The sequence below is a fragment of the Heterocephalus glaber genome, unplaced genomic scaffold, assembly GCF_053883595.1.
Source record: "Heterocephalus glaber isolate CG9 unplaced genomic scaffold, H.glaber_assembly_v1.0 deba00001428, whole genome shotgun sequence".
Lineage (NCBI taxonomy): Eukaryota > Metazoa > Chordata > Mammalia > Rodentia > Bathyergidae > Heterocephalus > Heterocephalus glaber.
In genome coordinates, this window is record NW_028258293.1 from 9742168 (window position 1) to 9757924 (window position 15757).

Genomic DNA, 15757 nt, shown 5'->3' on the forward strand with positions numbered 1-15757 from the left:
ATCTATGTGCTTCTCAAGTTTTTTACAGTGTAACAATCCTCTAAGTAGCAGATTTTTATTGCTAAATTAAATTTAAAACTCGATTACCATAAATAAGAAATAACACAGCTGCATCTGCACATTCTTCTCCCTGAGCTCAGACTGTATCATTTCTTATTTCCTGGATGGCTCTTGTCATTTCCCAAGGAAGATCCACCAAATATAGATGAGCAGAAAGTTCAGTGCTACTTTGGAATACAATGAAGACTCAAGGGCTGTCTCCTATAATAGACCATTGTACGCTTGGAATTCCGACTTTTTCAGTAAGTCTTGGAGATCAAAATGGGACCTTTCCATCAACTAACAGAAAATCTGGACGTGTGTGACAGTGAGGGCCCTTTCAGTTGTGGATACGGCCCATAGACCCATCCCATTCATCATCTCCCCACAAAAATAAAAGTCCTTTTAAGACCAGCACATCTGATGTGTTCTTATCCCTGTTTACACCACATTCTGCACCCTGGGATGTCACTTCCTGCCCTCCCCTGTCTTCATCTTCCTTTGAAAATGTACAATAAATGCATATTTATTGGGGACCTTCTAAGTTTTTAGTGACACATGAAGTAAGCCTTTAAATTAAATGCACAAAGATTTTTGCTCTCCATGGAGTTTACAGAATAATTATGTTGGTGATATAGAATATTAGGTGACATGGGCTATTAAAAACAAAAGGTAGAGCAGAGCAAGGGAGAATAGGAATGCAGAATATATAATGTGGGCTAAGAAGTAAATGTGAATTCCAATTAGCATAGAAACACAGAATGCAAACTTCTGTGCTTAAGAAAGAGAGTGAAATTTTTTTCCCAGGCAACTTAATTTGTCCAAGATCACAAAACTAGTGGGTTCAACCTTAAGAACTAGAACCCAAGATTCCCAAAGACCATCTCAGTGCTTTCTCATTGCCCACTCCTGTGCCACACGGCGTAAGGGGAAAGGACTTGGGAGCTCAGAAGAAGCAGTGTTCATGCCCTGCTTCTGTCTCTTGGGAAAGTGACTTAACTCCAGTACCTAAAACTTTCTTACCTGGACAATAAAGGTGATTATAATACATACACAAAGGTATTTATGAAATAATACGTAGAAGGCATTTAGATAGTGTGTGGGCTGGTGCAAGTACAGTATGTGCTGAATGGCGGTGTACTAGCCTTTTTGTGTGTGTTTTAATTTCATTAAAATAACACCTGTGCTACAACAAGAGAAAGCAGGTGAAGTCTAAGAAATTAACATTAAACAAGCATTTGCTATAGTTTTAAAAATGGGGTACCCTCCCAAATTCATGTTGAGACAGAACCCCAATCCAAAGGTATTAAAGAGGCATGGGCACTGGCAGGTGATTGGGTCCCAAGGGCTCTGCTCTCAGCAATGGGAGGAGGAGCCCTGTGCCTGCTGCCTTCCCCCTCCTGACCACAAAGCAGCCCTCCCTCCAGTGGATGCAGCAACGTGTTATCTGAGAAGCTGGGGTACGGCCCTTCTTAGCCACTAAACCCTCCAGAGTCTTGATCTTTGATTTCTCAGCCTCCGAAACAATATGAAATGCATGTCCCTTCTTTAAAAATTGACCACTCTAAGAATTTTAGGATAGCAGCACAAACATACTATATATAATATACTATACTATTTATATATACCTATATATACTATTATATGCAAAATTTTATACTTCTCAGATCTATCATATATAAACTAAGTAAATTAGAACTTTCCATGCCAGTATATTTTTGATGTTTTCATTTGTTTGTTTTAATGGAGCTGGTGACTCTCCAAACATTTCAGTGAAAAAATGATCAATACAGCTTAGTGACCTAAACCAGTCAGAGATCAAACAAAGCTGGAGGTCACAGGAGCAAATGAAATTCCCTTTATTCCAACACTGAAGTGACCTGAATATTAGTTCATCTTTGCAAAAAATTGACTTTTCACCATGCCCTCCAAATGTACTGGAACAGTAAGTGCTTCAGTTCTTTCTACAACACAGAAAACTCTAGCAACCAGAAGAAAGATTTATATCTTGTAAGAAAAATTGTCTGGAATTTATGCAACTTTCCAATTATAGCAATTTCCATGGTATCTGGTGTGTCATAATATTTACTTCTAGATTCTACATATCTTGAGGAAAGGGTTCAAGTCTTATCCAGTTCTTTTTTTTTTCATAGCACATAACACAGTGCTTCACTCAAGAGTAAAAACCTGACAAATGCGTAGTCAACACATGAATTAATAAATATCTAGAGTTTTAACTTGTCCTTAGTTATTGACAATAGCATCTTGGGATACCACAAAAAAACCGAAAAAATTCTCTTGCATCTTGAGACAAAAGTCAGGAGCTCAAGGTAATAATATCCACAAGAATGAAAACTGGAATAGGGAAATGGAGGAGGAGAGAGGGAGGAGAGCACAAAGGGAAGGGAATTTTATAGAAAGAGGGAAGCTGTGGTATATACAGATACCTACAAACTGTATGTAATGCAAACATGTACTACTGAAATACAATTTAAATAAAAAGACGGGAGTCAGAGTAACATTGTCATAGGTACCGGTAACTTCTTAATGAACTGACCTAAAGTCTCCTTCAAATTTAATTTTGGACATTTCATTTTGGACCTCAGAGCAGGTTGCTCTAAGGTAATGGCATGCTCAAGTATAATACAAGCAGAGTTTGATAAGCATTTGCATGTTAGGACTTATTTTTCTAGAATTTCCCCCTTGGAACCTACCCACTGTGAGACCTAACTAACTCTATTTTAAAGTTTGACTCCATCTTAAAATAAGACAGTGAAGTGGCCTTGACATAAATTCCACTTCACTGAAGTCAACTATTACCCTAGTCTCCTTTGTGCCCATAAAATAATGATAAAATGTCCTTGCTGTGGGACAACAGATAAAAAAAATGACAGAGCTCCTAACTCAATCCTCTGTCTGCCCAGAAAACAGATGCTCCCGGGCCCATTATCTATAGAATATTCTGTCAATGTGCTGATTGTTCCTTTTTCCCATAAACTCTACATGTAGCCACCCCTCAACCCCCCATACTTGCTAAATATCAACCAATCATGTAACTGCTAAATGGAACATCCCAAAACCTTGCGGTAGCCACAATAAAAACCCTGCTGATTTGGAATTCGGGGCTCTCAATCCTAATCCACTGCATCGGTGACAGTTGAGTGCCCTTGCTCAAGCTTGAATAAACGACCCTCGTGTGTTTACATTGGAATCGGCTCCTTGGTGGTCTTTGGGGACTTCGTGATCTGGGCACAACATTTGGGGGCTCGTCCGGGATCCCCAAGACCCTCAGGATTCCCGTACCAGAGGGTTGATGCCGGCTGGTGAGTGTTTCTGTGTCTGTAAAGTCTGGGGCCCATTTTCTGGGAAGGTCGGCAAACGGTCTAGGCAGACGTGCTGCGAGGGCCGCTGACCCGGGATCCTGGAAGATGTTCCAGGATCTTTCTGGAGGGGGCAAAGTGCCCCGTGAGTACGAGTCTGTGGGACTCCTAGGGGGACGGTGCGGGTCGCTCCCGCAGTACGGCATGAGGCCATTATAGTCCCATTTTCTGTATTGTCTCCGATCGGGCGGAGGACGATTTTGTCTTGCTTTTCTGCTGTGTTTGTTTGTCTGTTTATTGTGTTGACTTGGACTGAGAGGATGGGACAGACTGTGACTACCCCCCTTTCCTTGTTAACAGGTGGTTTCGGGGAAGTTAGAAAGCGAGCACATAATTTGAGTTTAAAAGTTAAAAAGGGAAAGTTAATCACCCTTTGTAGATCAGAATGGCCAACTTTTAAGGTAAACTGGCCACCAGAGGGTACATTTGACCTAGAAACAGTCAAAAGAGTTAGAGAAATTGTTTTTCATCCCCAAACGGGACACCCTGACTAGGAACCATACATCGTTACCTGGGAAGACCTGGTGCAGAACCCTCCCTCTTGGATCAAGCCCTTTTTGCCTCCACAGAAGCAGCCGCCTGCGGCAGTCCTAGTGGTGCGTGAGAGAACCACCAGAAGAGACTGCCGGAGAGGAGAAACCGAAACCAAACCCACAGCACCGCTTTACCCAGTTCTCCAAGGAGGAACTGAGGAAGATCTCCTTTTTCCCCCTCCATACTGCCCACACCCCACTCCTCCACTCCCTCCACCCCCAGTGGGGGTGGAGGGAAGAGCCCCGGCGGGGGGCAGTGGCGGCCGGGCAGAGGGAAGAGCCCCAGCGATAGCCGGGGAGGAACTGCATGCCTGGGTGGGCATTGCTAGAGGGGATGGCCCCGCCCAAAACACCCACAACCACAGCACAGCCTCACCAGTGGCGGGGCCGGCAGATTCCACTGTCCTCCCATTGAGGGTGACTGGACCCTCTGATGAGCATGGCAATCAGCCTCTCCAGTATTGGCCCTTTGCCACTAGTGACCATTATAATTGGCGCACACAACAGGCCAAGTTTTCTGACAATCCCAGGGATCTAATCCAACTGTTGGAGACTGTTTTGTTCACCCACCAGCCCACCTGGGATGACTGTCAGCAGCTCCTCCAGATCCTGTTCACGACGGAGGAGCATGAAAGGATTCAGAACGAGGCCAGGAAATTGGTTCCTGCCGACAGTGGTCAACCCACCCTCAATGTTGACACTATCAACACTTCTTTTCCTTTGTCCCAGCCCGACTGGGACTTCAACATGGCAGAAGGTAAGGAGAGACTCCGGGTCTATCGCCAGACTCTGTTGGGAGGTCTAAAAGCAGCGGCTCGTAAGCCCACTAATTTGGCCAAAGTAGGAGATGTTCAAGAGGGTAAAGATGAAAGTCCGGCAGCTTTCTTGGAAAGAATCCTAGAGGCCTTCCGTAGATATACTCCCATGGATCCAGAGGCCGCCGAGACTAAGGTGGCTGTTGTTATCCATTTTGTCAACCAGGCAGTGCCAGATATTAGGAGAAAGTTACAGAAAGTAGACAGGTTAGGAGAAAAGAGTATTCAGGATTTAGTGGCAGTGGCAGAAAGAGTATATAACAATAGGAGACTGCAGAAGAAAGACAGGCAAAGGCTAGTGATCAGCAAACGGGGAACCTAGCTCGGATCCTTCTTGCCACCACTGTGGGAGAGCCAAAGGAACGTGAACGTCATCTGAGAAAGACTGCGACAGAAGGACAAGGTAAGGGGGAATGCAGGAATCGCCCCCGATTGAGAAAGAATCAGTGTGCTTATTGTAAAGAGGAAGGCCATTGGGCCAGAGAATGCCCTAAAAATCCAGAAAGCCGCCCCAAGGCCCCCATCCTGGCTATGTACGAACTGAGTCGCTAGAGGAGATGGGGTTCGGCACCCCTCCCCGGGCCCAGGGTCACCCTAAAAGTGGAGGGGAAACCTGTCGAGTTCTTAGTGGATACAGGAGCTCAACATTCGGTTCTACTTGAACCTCATGGCCATGTCTCTGACAAAACTTCCTGGGTACAAGGAGCCACAGGTATGAAAAAATATTCATGGACTACCCGAAGAACGGTAGACTTGGGAGTTGCCCGGGTAACCCACTCATTCATGATCATTCCCAATTGTCCATATCCATTACTTGGGAGAGATCTGCTCACTAAGTTGGGAGCCCAAATTCACTTCCAACCAGGGGGTACAGAGGTCCTTAATCAAAAAGGCAAACCGATCCAAGTGCTGACTGTAAACATAGAAGATGAATACCGGTTACACCAAGGGCCACCTCCACCAAACCCTGAGATGGACAAATGGCTTGCAATGTTCCCGCAAGCTGGGCTGAAACTGGGGGCACGGGGCTGCCTGTATGCAGATCACCCGTATATATAGAATTAAAGCCAGGAGCGGACCCTGTCTGTTTCCGCCAGTACCCTATGTCCCTAGAAGCCCGACAAGGAATAACTCCGCACATCAGGAGATTACTTGCTCAGGGTATTCTAAGGCCCTGTCAATCGGCCTGGAACACTCCCTTGCTGCCAGTGCGGAAACCCCACTCAAATGACTGTTGACCAGTGCAGGATCTCCATGAGGTAAACAGGAGGGTCACAGATATCCACCCTATGGTGCCTAATCCATACACCCTTCTGAGCTCACTTCCCCTGAGCCTTCAATGGTACACGGTCTTAGACCTCAAAGATGCCTTCTTTAGTCTTCCACTGGCACCCAAAAGCCAGCATATCTTTGCATTTGAATGGAGTGACCCAGATCAAGGCCTCAGCGGACAACTGACCTGGACCCGATTACCTCAGGGGTTCAAAAATTCTCCCACCATCTTCGACAAGGCCCTGCATGAAGACCTGGGTGAGTTCCACCTCCAAAGGCCCCAATTGACTCTGTTACAATACGTAGATGATCTCCTTATAGCAGCTGAGACACAGGAGGACTGCTTAGATGGAACCAAGAAACTCTTAACGGTTATAGGGGAACTGGGATACCGGGCATCTGCCAAAAAGGCCCAAATCTGCAAATCTGAGGTAAGCTACCTGGGGTACATACTTAAAAGGGGGCAAAGATGGCTATCCGATGCTAGAAAAGAGACAGTTCTTAAAATACCTACACCAGACTCTCCTCAAAAAGTTAGAGAATTCCTAGGATCGGCTGGCTTCTGCCGCTTATGGATACCGGGGTTCACGGAACTTGCGAGGCCCCTTTATGAGATAACTAAAAACAATCAGGCCTTTCGATGGACAGAGAAACTACAGAAGTCCTTTGATCAAGTTAAGGCTGCTTTGTTGTCAGTGCCAGCCTTAGGCTTGCCTGATGTCACTAAGCCCTTCTACCTTTACATTGATGAAAACAAAGGAGTCGCCAAGGGCGTCCTGGTCCAGTACCTGGGCCCATGGTGCTGACCAGTAGCATACCTGTCCAAGAAACTTGATCCTGTTGCAGCTGGATGGCCCCCATGCTTGAGGATGATTGCTGCCATAGCCTTGATGGTCAAAGACGCTGATAAGTCGACCTTGGGCCAGGAACTACATGTGACCACCCCCCATGCCACTGAAGGGGTCCTAAAACAGCCTCCAGATAGATGGCTTAACAATGCCCGCCTAACCCACTATCAGGGCCTGCTCTTAAACCCAACCTGAGTTGTCTTCCAGACCCCAGCCGCCCTAAACCCAGCTACTTTATTGCCTGACCCAGACCTAGAGGCCCCACTGCATGACTGTGCTGACATCTTGGCTCAAGTACACGGGACCCGAGAGGATCTGAAAGATCAACCATGGACAGATGCTGAAGATATCTGGTACACCGATGGGAGCAGTTTTGTTCAAGATGGCCGAAGGTATGCCAGGGAAGCTGTGGTCACTGAGACTGAGGTCGTTTGGGCTGAACCCTTGCCCACTGGAATGTCAGCACAGCGAGCAGAGCTCATAGCATTGACCAAGGCACTGACTCTGGGAAAGGGCCGAAAGCTGAACATATACACAGACAGCAGGTATGCTTTTGCCACCGCTCACATACATGGGGCCATCTACAGAGAAAGAGGACTGTTGACAGCTGAAGGGAAGACTATTAAAAACAAAGAAGAAATTCTTGCCCTACTGGCGGCCCTATGGCTACCAAAAAAATTGGCTATTATCCACTGTCCTGGGCACCAAAAGAATGATACTCCGATTGCCCAAGGAAATAATTTAGCTGACCAGACAGCTCGAGAAACAGCCTTAGAGGCTGATCTGACACTGACCATTCAGCTGCCTGATCCAGGGGGCACTGCTTTACCAGAAAAACCTCAGTACACTGAGGCAGACTTAAAATAGATAAAACAATTACCCATGCCCCAATGCCTCAACGGATGGTGGAAATCCTCTGATTGTAAAATCATCCTGCCTGAAACACTGGGAGAACAAGTTCTCTCCAAAATACACCGAGCCACCCACATGGGCACCTGAAAGATGCAGGACCTCCTGAGACATGCAGAGATAAAGATTCGAGATGCCAACTCCAAAATTGAACGTATTGTTACCACCTGTAAAGCCTGTCAATTGACAAATGCTACCCACAACAAAGCCAACCCAGGCAATAGGCTGAGGGGAAACTGACCTGGAACATATTGGGAAGTGGACTTTACCGAGGTAAAGCCTGAAAGGTATAGCTATAAATATCTGCTAGAGTTTGTAGATACTTTTTCAGGATGGACAGAGGCCTTCCCCACCAAACATGAGACGGCACAGGTTGTGGCCAAAGAGCTGCTAGAAGACATCTTGCCAAGGTATGGTTTCCCAGTAATGTTAGGGTCAGACAATGGACCCGCCTTCATTTCCAAGGTGAGTCAAAGTTTAGCACAGATACTGGGGGCAAATTGGAAATTACATTGTGCATACAGACCCCAGAGTTCAGGACAGGTAGAAAGAATAAATAGAACCCTAAAAGAGACCTTGACTAAATTAACCTTAGAGACTGGCGGTGGTTGGGTGACTCTCCTACCTTATGCTCTCTATAGGGTATGCAATTCGCCCTATAAAATGGGACTAACCCCTTTTGAGATCATGTTTGGGATACCTCCTCCCATTATCCCTAACCTTCAATCTGCGGTACTTGCTGAATTTGATGATCAAAAACTGTTATTTTCCTTAAAGAGCCTCCAGCTTGTTCACAAAGACGTCTGGCCTAAATTAAAAGCCCTGTACAAGTCCGGACCACCACTTGAGCCCCATCACTATTGACCAGGGGACTGGGTTTTTGTCCAAAGATATCGACAGGGAAACCTTGAGCCTCGCTGGAAGGGACCCTATGTCATTGTTTTAACCACACCCACCGCTCTCAAAGTCAACAGGATCACCCCGTGGATACATTACACTCACACCCGCCCCGCAGATCTACACGCTGTTCTAGAAGACTTCATCCCATCATGGCAGGTGTCCAAAGACCAAGACAACCCACTCAAACTCAAACTGCACCATCGTCAGTCATAATTATGGTAACTGTACTTTTAACATCGGTAATGAGAGGACAAAACCCACATGCTCCTCTAAACTTAAGCTGGGTTATCATTAGTACCTCCACAGGTGACATTGTTAACAGTTCATTTAAAGTGGCACCACTGCCGACCTGGTGGCCTGCTATAGACTTTGATCTGTGCCTGCTAGCAGCAGGAACATGGGATATTAGAGACTGGAAAACAAAATCAAAGGGAAAGCCTAAATGTGGACAAAATATCAATGATTGTGAGATGAAAATGCCGACCTCTTCTGCCCCCAGGTGTAGTCACTCAGTCCGGAGAGCCGTTTTACAAGTCACCCCGTTCTATGTCTGTCCAGGGGGAGGACGCAAATGATCTCAAGCCAATAGATGCAGAGGTCCTGATAAGTTCTATTGTGCAGAATGGAGATGTGAATCCACGGGCACTGTCTCATGGATTCTGCCTATCAAAGATGATTTAATCTCGTTAAAAAGAGTCCCTGGGCCCACTGGCCTTCAAATGCGCCACGGTAACAGTAAATTTAAGGTTGTTAATGGTACATGCTCAAGGTTCCTCTGTAACCCAGTTAGACTTTCATTCACCAATCAAAGAAAAAAATACACCAGATGGGAATCGGGCCGAACATGGGGACTCTGCCTGTATCAAGATGGTCATGACAATGGGTTACTATTCATTGTAAAACTAAAAATAGAACCGTATGTTGTGGGGCCTCCCCAACCAGTAGGGTCAAATTCTGCACTGGTCCCACTGGACCCCCTAATTCCTCCTAGACCCACCAAGCCCCCTCAAATAACCCCACCAACATCCCCTCAGCTCCCCACTCAGGCTGTCACCAGGTAAACTAGCCAAGACCCCCTATGGGGGCTAATAGTTTACACCTTCAAAGCCCTAAATGCCTCTAGGCCTGATCTCACTCAGACCTGCTGGTTGTGTTATGATATCAAGCCCCCTTACTATGAAGGAATAGCTTACCTAGGCAACTTCACTGAGTCTGATAGCCCAACCTGGTGTAGATGGCAACAAAAGGGGACAGCCAGACTAACCCTACAATCTGTGACTGGACATGGAATTTGTGTTGGCAGTGTTCCGGCCACTCACCAACACCTTTGCAACCAAACCTATCAGTCTAGTCCAGGAAGATACCTTGTACCCCCTTCTGATGGATGGTGGGCTTGCTCCACTGGACTCACCCCTCGTGCACATGGAAAGGTACTCAACCAGACTGGGGACTTTTGTGTACTAGTACAATTGGTTCCTAGGCTATTATATCATTCAGAAGAAGATATTCTTAGTCATCTGACTGAGACCCCAGATAGAGTCAAACGAGAACCTATAACAGCTGTTAGTTTAACAGTTCTCCTAGGTTTAAGATTAGCTGGGGCAGGAACAGGAGTCTCATTGTTAGTGTTGCAAAACAAACATTACAATTATTTGAGAACAGCCATAGATATAGACATCGAGAGACTAGAAAGCTCCATCTCCCACCTGCAAGAGTCACTAACCTCCCTGGCGGAAATAGTTCTCCAGAACCAAAGAGGCCTAGATTTAATCTTCCTACAACAAGGGGGCCTCTGTGCTGCCTTAGGTGAAGAATGCTGCTTTTATGCAGACCACTCGAGAGTGGTCAAAAAATCTATGGCCAAAGTCAGAGAAGGTCTCGCTAAGCGAAAACGAGAACGAGAGCAAAATCAAATTGGTTCAATTCCTCCTCATGGTTGACCACTCTGATCTCTACCCTGCTGGGACCGTTACTCATTTTGTTATTCCTGTTAACATTTGGACCTTACATACTTAACAGGCTGGTATCCTTCATCAGAGAACGCATTAGTACAGTACAGCTGATGGTACTTAGGTCCCAGTACCAACCAGTTTCTGAAGACCTAATAGAATTGGCCCCCAGAGGCCCATGATTGGTCCTCTATAACTTCATGAGAAGGGGGGAATGTGAGACCTAACTAACTCCATTTTAAAGTTTGACTCCATCTTAAAATAAGACAGTGAAGTGGCCTTGACATAAATTCCACTTCACTGAAGTCAACTATTACCCTAGTCTCCTTTGTGCCCATAAAATAATGATAAAATGTCCTTGCTGTGGAACAACAGATAAAAAAAAAATGACACAGCTCCTAACTCAATCCTTTGTCTGCCCAGAAAACAGATGCTCCTGGGCCCATTATCTATAGAACATTCTGTCAATGTGCTGATTGTTCCTTTTTCCCATAAACTCTACATGTAGCCACCCCTCAACCCCCCATGCTTGCTAAATATCAACCAATCATGTAATTGCTAAATGGAACATCCCCAAACCTTGTGGTAGCCACAATAAAAACCCTGCTGATTTGGAATTCGGGGCTCTCAACCCTGATCCGCTGCATCGGTGACGGTTGAGTGCCCCTGCTCGAGCTTGAATAAACGACCCTCATGTGTTTACATCTGAATCGGCTCCTTGGTGGTCTTTGGGGACTTTGCGATCTGGGCACAACACCCACAACACAGTAAGACTGCCTTACTGTGCCTTACTTAAGGCGATCAGTGGTTCAGAAGTCACCTGAAATAAAACGGAGAAACCCCAGCCACCTGGTACAGAGGTGAAGCTGTCTCAGATGCCCAGGCCCTGATGAGCTTCCATCTGCCTGCAGCCTGTGTGTGATTCAGCCAACAACATGGAGTGGGAGAACCACCCTGCTGAGTCCGACCAACCCCATATCATGAGAAATCATAGATCACTGCTGTTTTGAGCCATAAAACTTTGGATTGCTTTGATATGGAGACATAGACAACTTATACAGAGGGAAAGAAGAGTATTAAAATTTAAAAATGACAAGCTTTAAGGCACCTGCTCACTGCCTCTGCCACCTACCAAGTTTGAGCGGTGCTGGTCAACTGCAGAACGTTAGTATCCGAATTTCTTCAGCTACAGAATGAATAACACCTACCTCACAGAACTGAAGATTGATGAAATAGTGCCATGTGTCTCACAGTTGGTTAGCCGTCGGTCGTTGTGCACACCCCTGAGATAACCTGAGCCCTATGGAGTTAATTTCTGGGAAATGCCCCTGATGCAATCTCACTCAAGTAGTTCAACGTGAGCTGCCTTCCGTCGCCATGTCTCACCTTCCCCTGAGAGAGCGTTAGAGGAGTCCCTGGAAAAGCCTCTAGGTGGGACTCAGAAGGTCCCCAGACTCTGCCCTCCTGCCTGTCGCTCCCCCCATGACAGTCTCCATCCACACAGAGAGATCTTCCCGAGGGGGTAACCATTCCTCCTCTCTGCTCACCTGAGACACGCTCGCTGAGACGAAATAAACCCACAGCCCTTCCTTCTGGCCTACATCCTCCCTGCCTTTCTCTGCCTTCCTTTCCCATCATGTGGCTCTCGGTTTCTCCTCTGCAACATCCACTCTGGCCAATTCGGTCGTGCAGGCTTCCTCCCCACCCTGAGCTCATGTCACACTCAGGGCTTTACCTCTGCCATTACTTCCGCTGGCACCTGACACGACACTCAGCGCCCGGCAGCAGAGAGAGCCGCATGGACGCTGCCTCACAGCAGCTTCTCGGGGCAGCCAGAGCAGCCCCACGCCGCCAGCGCTCCTGGCCACAGTCACCACGCTTGCTTTCATCTCACTCTGCTCTCTCCAGCTCCTGCGACTCCACGTAATATGCACCACCTGTGTACAGGCTCACTGTGTGTTTCCTCTCCTGGAAAATAAGTCACAAGAAGCCAAGGTTTCCGTCTTATTCATGAGCCAAGTCTGTCTGCCAGAGCAGGAGTTCCTGCATTACTGCCCACAGCCTTGTTTCCACACGGCACGGGAGCAGAGCATGGCTCTGACATTTTACATGGTAAAATATTAAAAGCAGGCCGGGGATTTACCTCAGTGGTTTCGCCGCCTGCTGCGCAAGCGCAAGGACCCGAGTTCGATCCCCTGTACCAAAAAAAAAAATTAAAAGCAGCACAGTATCATACGACATGTAGAAATTACATGAAACTAAAAGTGCAGCACCCTTAAATGATGCCTTATAGGTCACAACCACATTTAGAAGTCCACACATTCTGTCTATGGCTCCTGTTGCTTTGGGTTGCTTTTCTTAGCGTGTTTGTAGTACCTGATGCTTGCGCTCATCTTGGGGAGTGGGTACATGTATCTAACACAGCTTGGTTCCTTTTATAATCAATCCCCTTCCCTTTCCCCTTCCCACCCGACTCCCTCCCTCCCTCCCTCCAACTTTAAATCCCTTTCCCCATTTCCATTCTTGTTATTATCGTTCTTCTCTCATGCTTATGACACGCAATGCTTATATATATATTTTTGTTTGTTTGTTTGTTTTTTGGTACTAGGGATCGAACTCTGGTCCTTGCGCTTGTGCAGCAGGCAGCGAAACCACTGAACTAAATCCTCGGCCCAATGTAATGCTTCTATTCATTGAGGTTATTAGGTTCCTGTACTTGGCACATCTCAATTCCACTTACTTCCCTTTTCTTTCCCCCTCTCCCCTCCCCTCCATCTCCAGGACCCCTTTCCATTTGCAATAGGTCTGTACCCCTGTTCCCTTCCATCCATCCTTTATTATTCTCTTTGTATGTTGGGTAGCTCAAAGGAGGGATACCATATGGTATTTGAGCTTGTGTGACTGATTTATTTCACTCAATATTTTATTTTCCAGATGCATCCATTTTACTACAAATGTTTCTAATTTATCCTTCTTTATAGCTGAGTAGTATTTCATTATGTACAAGTACCACATTTTCTTTATCCATTTATCTATTGATGGATATACAGGCGACTTCCAGGATTAAGATATGAATTTTGTTGCTATAAATATTGGTTTGCATGTATTACTGTAGTATGACGTATTTAGTTCTTTCAGGAAGATACCTAGAAGGGGAATATCTAGGTCACATGGGATTTCTAACTTTATTTCTTTGAGAAATCTCTATACTGACTTCCATTACTGGTTATACTAGTTTACATTTCACTAACAATGTAGGAAAATGTTCAACATCTCTGGCCACTAGAGAAATACAAATTACAACAACACTGCGAGTCCATCTTACTCCAAAAAGAATGGTAATTATCAAGGAGTCAAAGAATAACAAAAATGTTGGCATGGTTGTGGTGAGAAAGGAAACTTCCAGCTGTTTTAAAGCCATAGAGTGGAGAAGAGGCAACAGAAGCCATATGGTCTATGAAGTTTAAGATGTTTACTATCTGACTCTTTACAGACACACATACGCACATGCACGCACATGTGCACAAGCACACACACACATTGCTGACCAGAACCTCATACTTAATAAGGATGACCAATTTTCCAAAGAATTTTTTAGAAAGAAAAGAAAATACCTAGTCGTGAAATTTCTCAGGTCCCAGGCACAGGCAATGTTTGATCAGGAATAGTTTTCCCCATTAAAACCCAATTAAGTATGTTTCTGGCTAAGCACTTGGAAGTCCTCCAGATTCCTTACTCTCCTCCAAAAGCACCATCCTTCTGTGAGAAGCAGAAGGCAATGTATGCATTCTCATCAAATGTTCTAACTGGTCCACATGCACGGGAAAGCTAAGTGAACAGGACTGGAGATGCTGGAAAAATTAAATGCAGATTTCTTAATAAAGCTGAAAACAGCCTCATGGCATCCCAAGGCATGTTTATTTCTGTTTAAATAGATGACTTCCCATAGACTGTTATCAGCTCCACAGGGATCCAGGGAGAGAAGTGCTTTCCCCCTCCTGTGCATTTTAAGCTCTTTTCCACTGAAATCCCACTGGAGACTAAAAAGCATCTGCCAATCTGGATAAAAACGATAACCATGGTCACACAATGTTCATATCTTCAGCTGCTCATATTTGGAGTTCTGTAAACAGAGAGGAAACAGCCTCATAGAGGAAGATGAAGGGTTTGATGATCCTTTTGGGGAAAGGTGTCTTTCTGGGTAAAGAAGAGGAAAATATCAGAAGGAAGGGTAATAGGGTCATTTTCTATGGAAATGCTGTTCCTGCTGCTGTTTAGAAGATGAAGGGTTTGATGATCCTTTTGGGGAAAGGCGTCTTTCTGGGTAAAGAAGAGGAAAATATCAGAAGGAAGGGTAATAGGGTCATTTTCTATGGAAATGCTGTTCCTGCTGCTGCTTATGTCCTTGAACTTGGGCACCTGGTGAATGCTATGGCCATTTCCTAATGCCATCCCATGACCCAGAAGGCATGCGCACTCTGCAATCACCAAGGAAAAATGGTAGCTGCAACCACCCCAGCGCCTGGGAGGAAAACGCTCTATCAGTGCTGTCTGGGGACAATCAGCAGCTTAAGCCACTGAAATAAAAGAAGGCGGGCAAAACACAAGATTTCAAGTGAAATTCCAAAGCCACTTCCAAAAGAAAGTAGAGATCCAAACGGTACGAGATAAGGTATCTGAGCACCAAGCCAGGGAAGCTGGGATCTGTTCCAGTCACAAGGAGGCCTCTGAGAAGAGGTGAAGGAAATAAGAGTTGTACTGGAAAGAACAAAATGATGAAACGTGCTTGTGGAGAAAGTGACGTTGGAAGACAGATGTGCAAAAGTAAAAAGCTTTGAGGGGACAACAGTTGTGCTGCAAAGTAGCTAAAAGAGGATAAGAAATCCTCCTAATCCCAAGAATTAGAGCCATGATGAGGTGTCTAATAAGGTTAATGAATCAATGTAGAGTTTATCACTGAAAAACAGAGTCAAATGTTCACCTTCAATCTTGAAAATCTCAACTTATGCCTAAAGTTGGGTAAGTAAAACTGGTTCAACAATAATTATAGGGTATTAAACATGAAGTGATGGAGGAAAAAGGCAACATTTTTAACATTAGGTAATGGCAGAC

General features: G+C 45.5%; 1 protein-coding gene across 7 annotated transcripts in view; it reads right to left on the minus strand.

Annotated features, from left to right (window-relative positions):
* Nell1 (neural EGFL like 1) overlaps window positions 1-15757 on the minus strand; it is an 813237-nt gene that overhangs the window by 227419 nt on the left and 570061 nt on the right. The window lies entirely within an intron of this gene.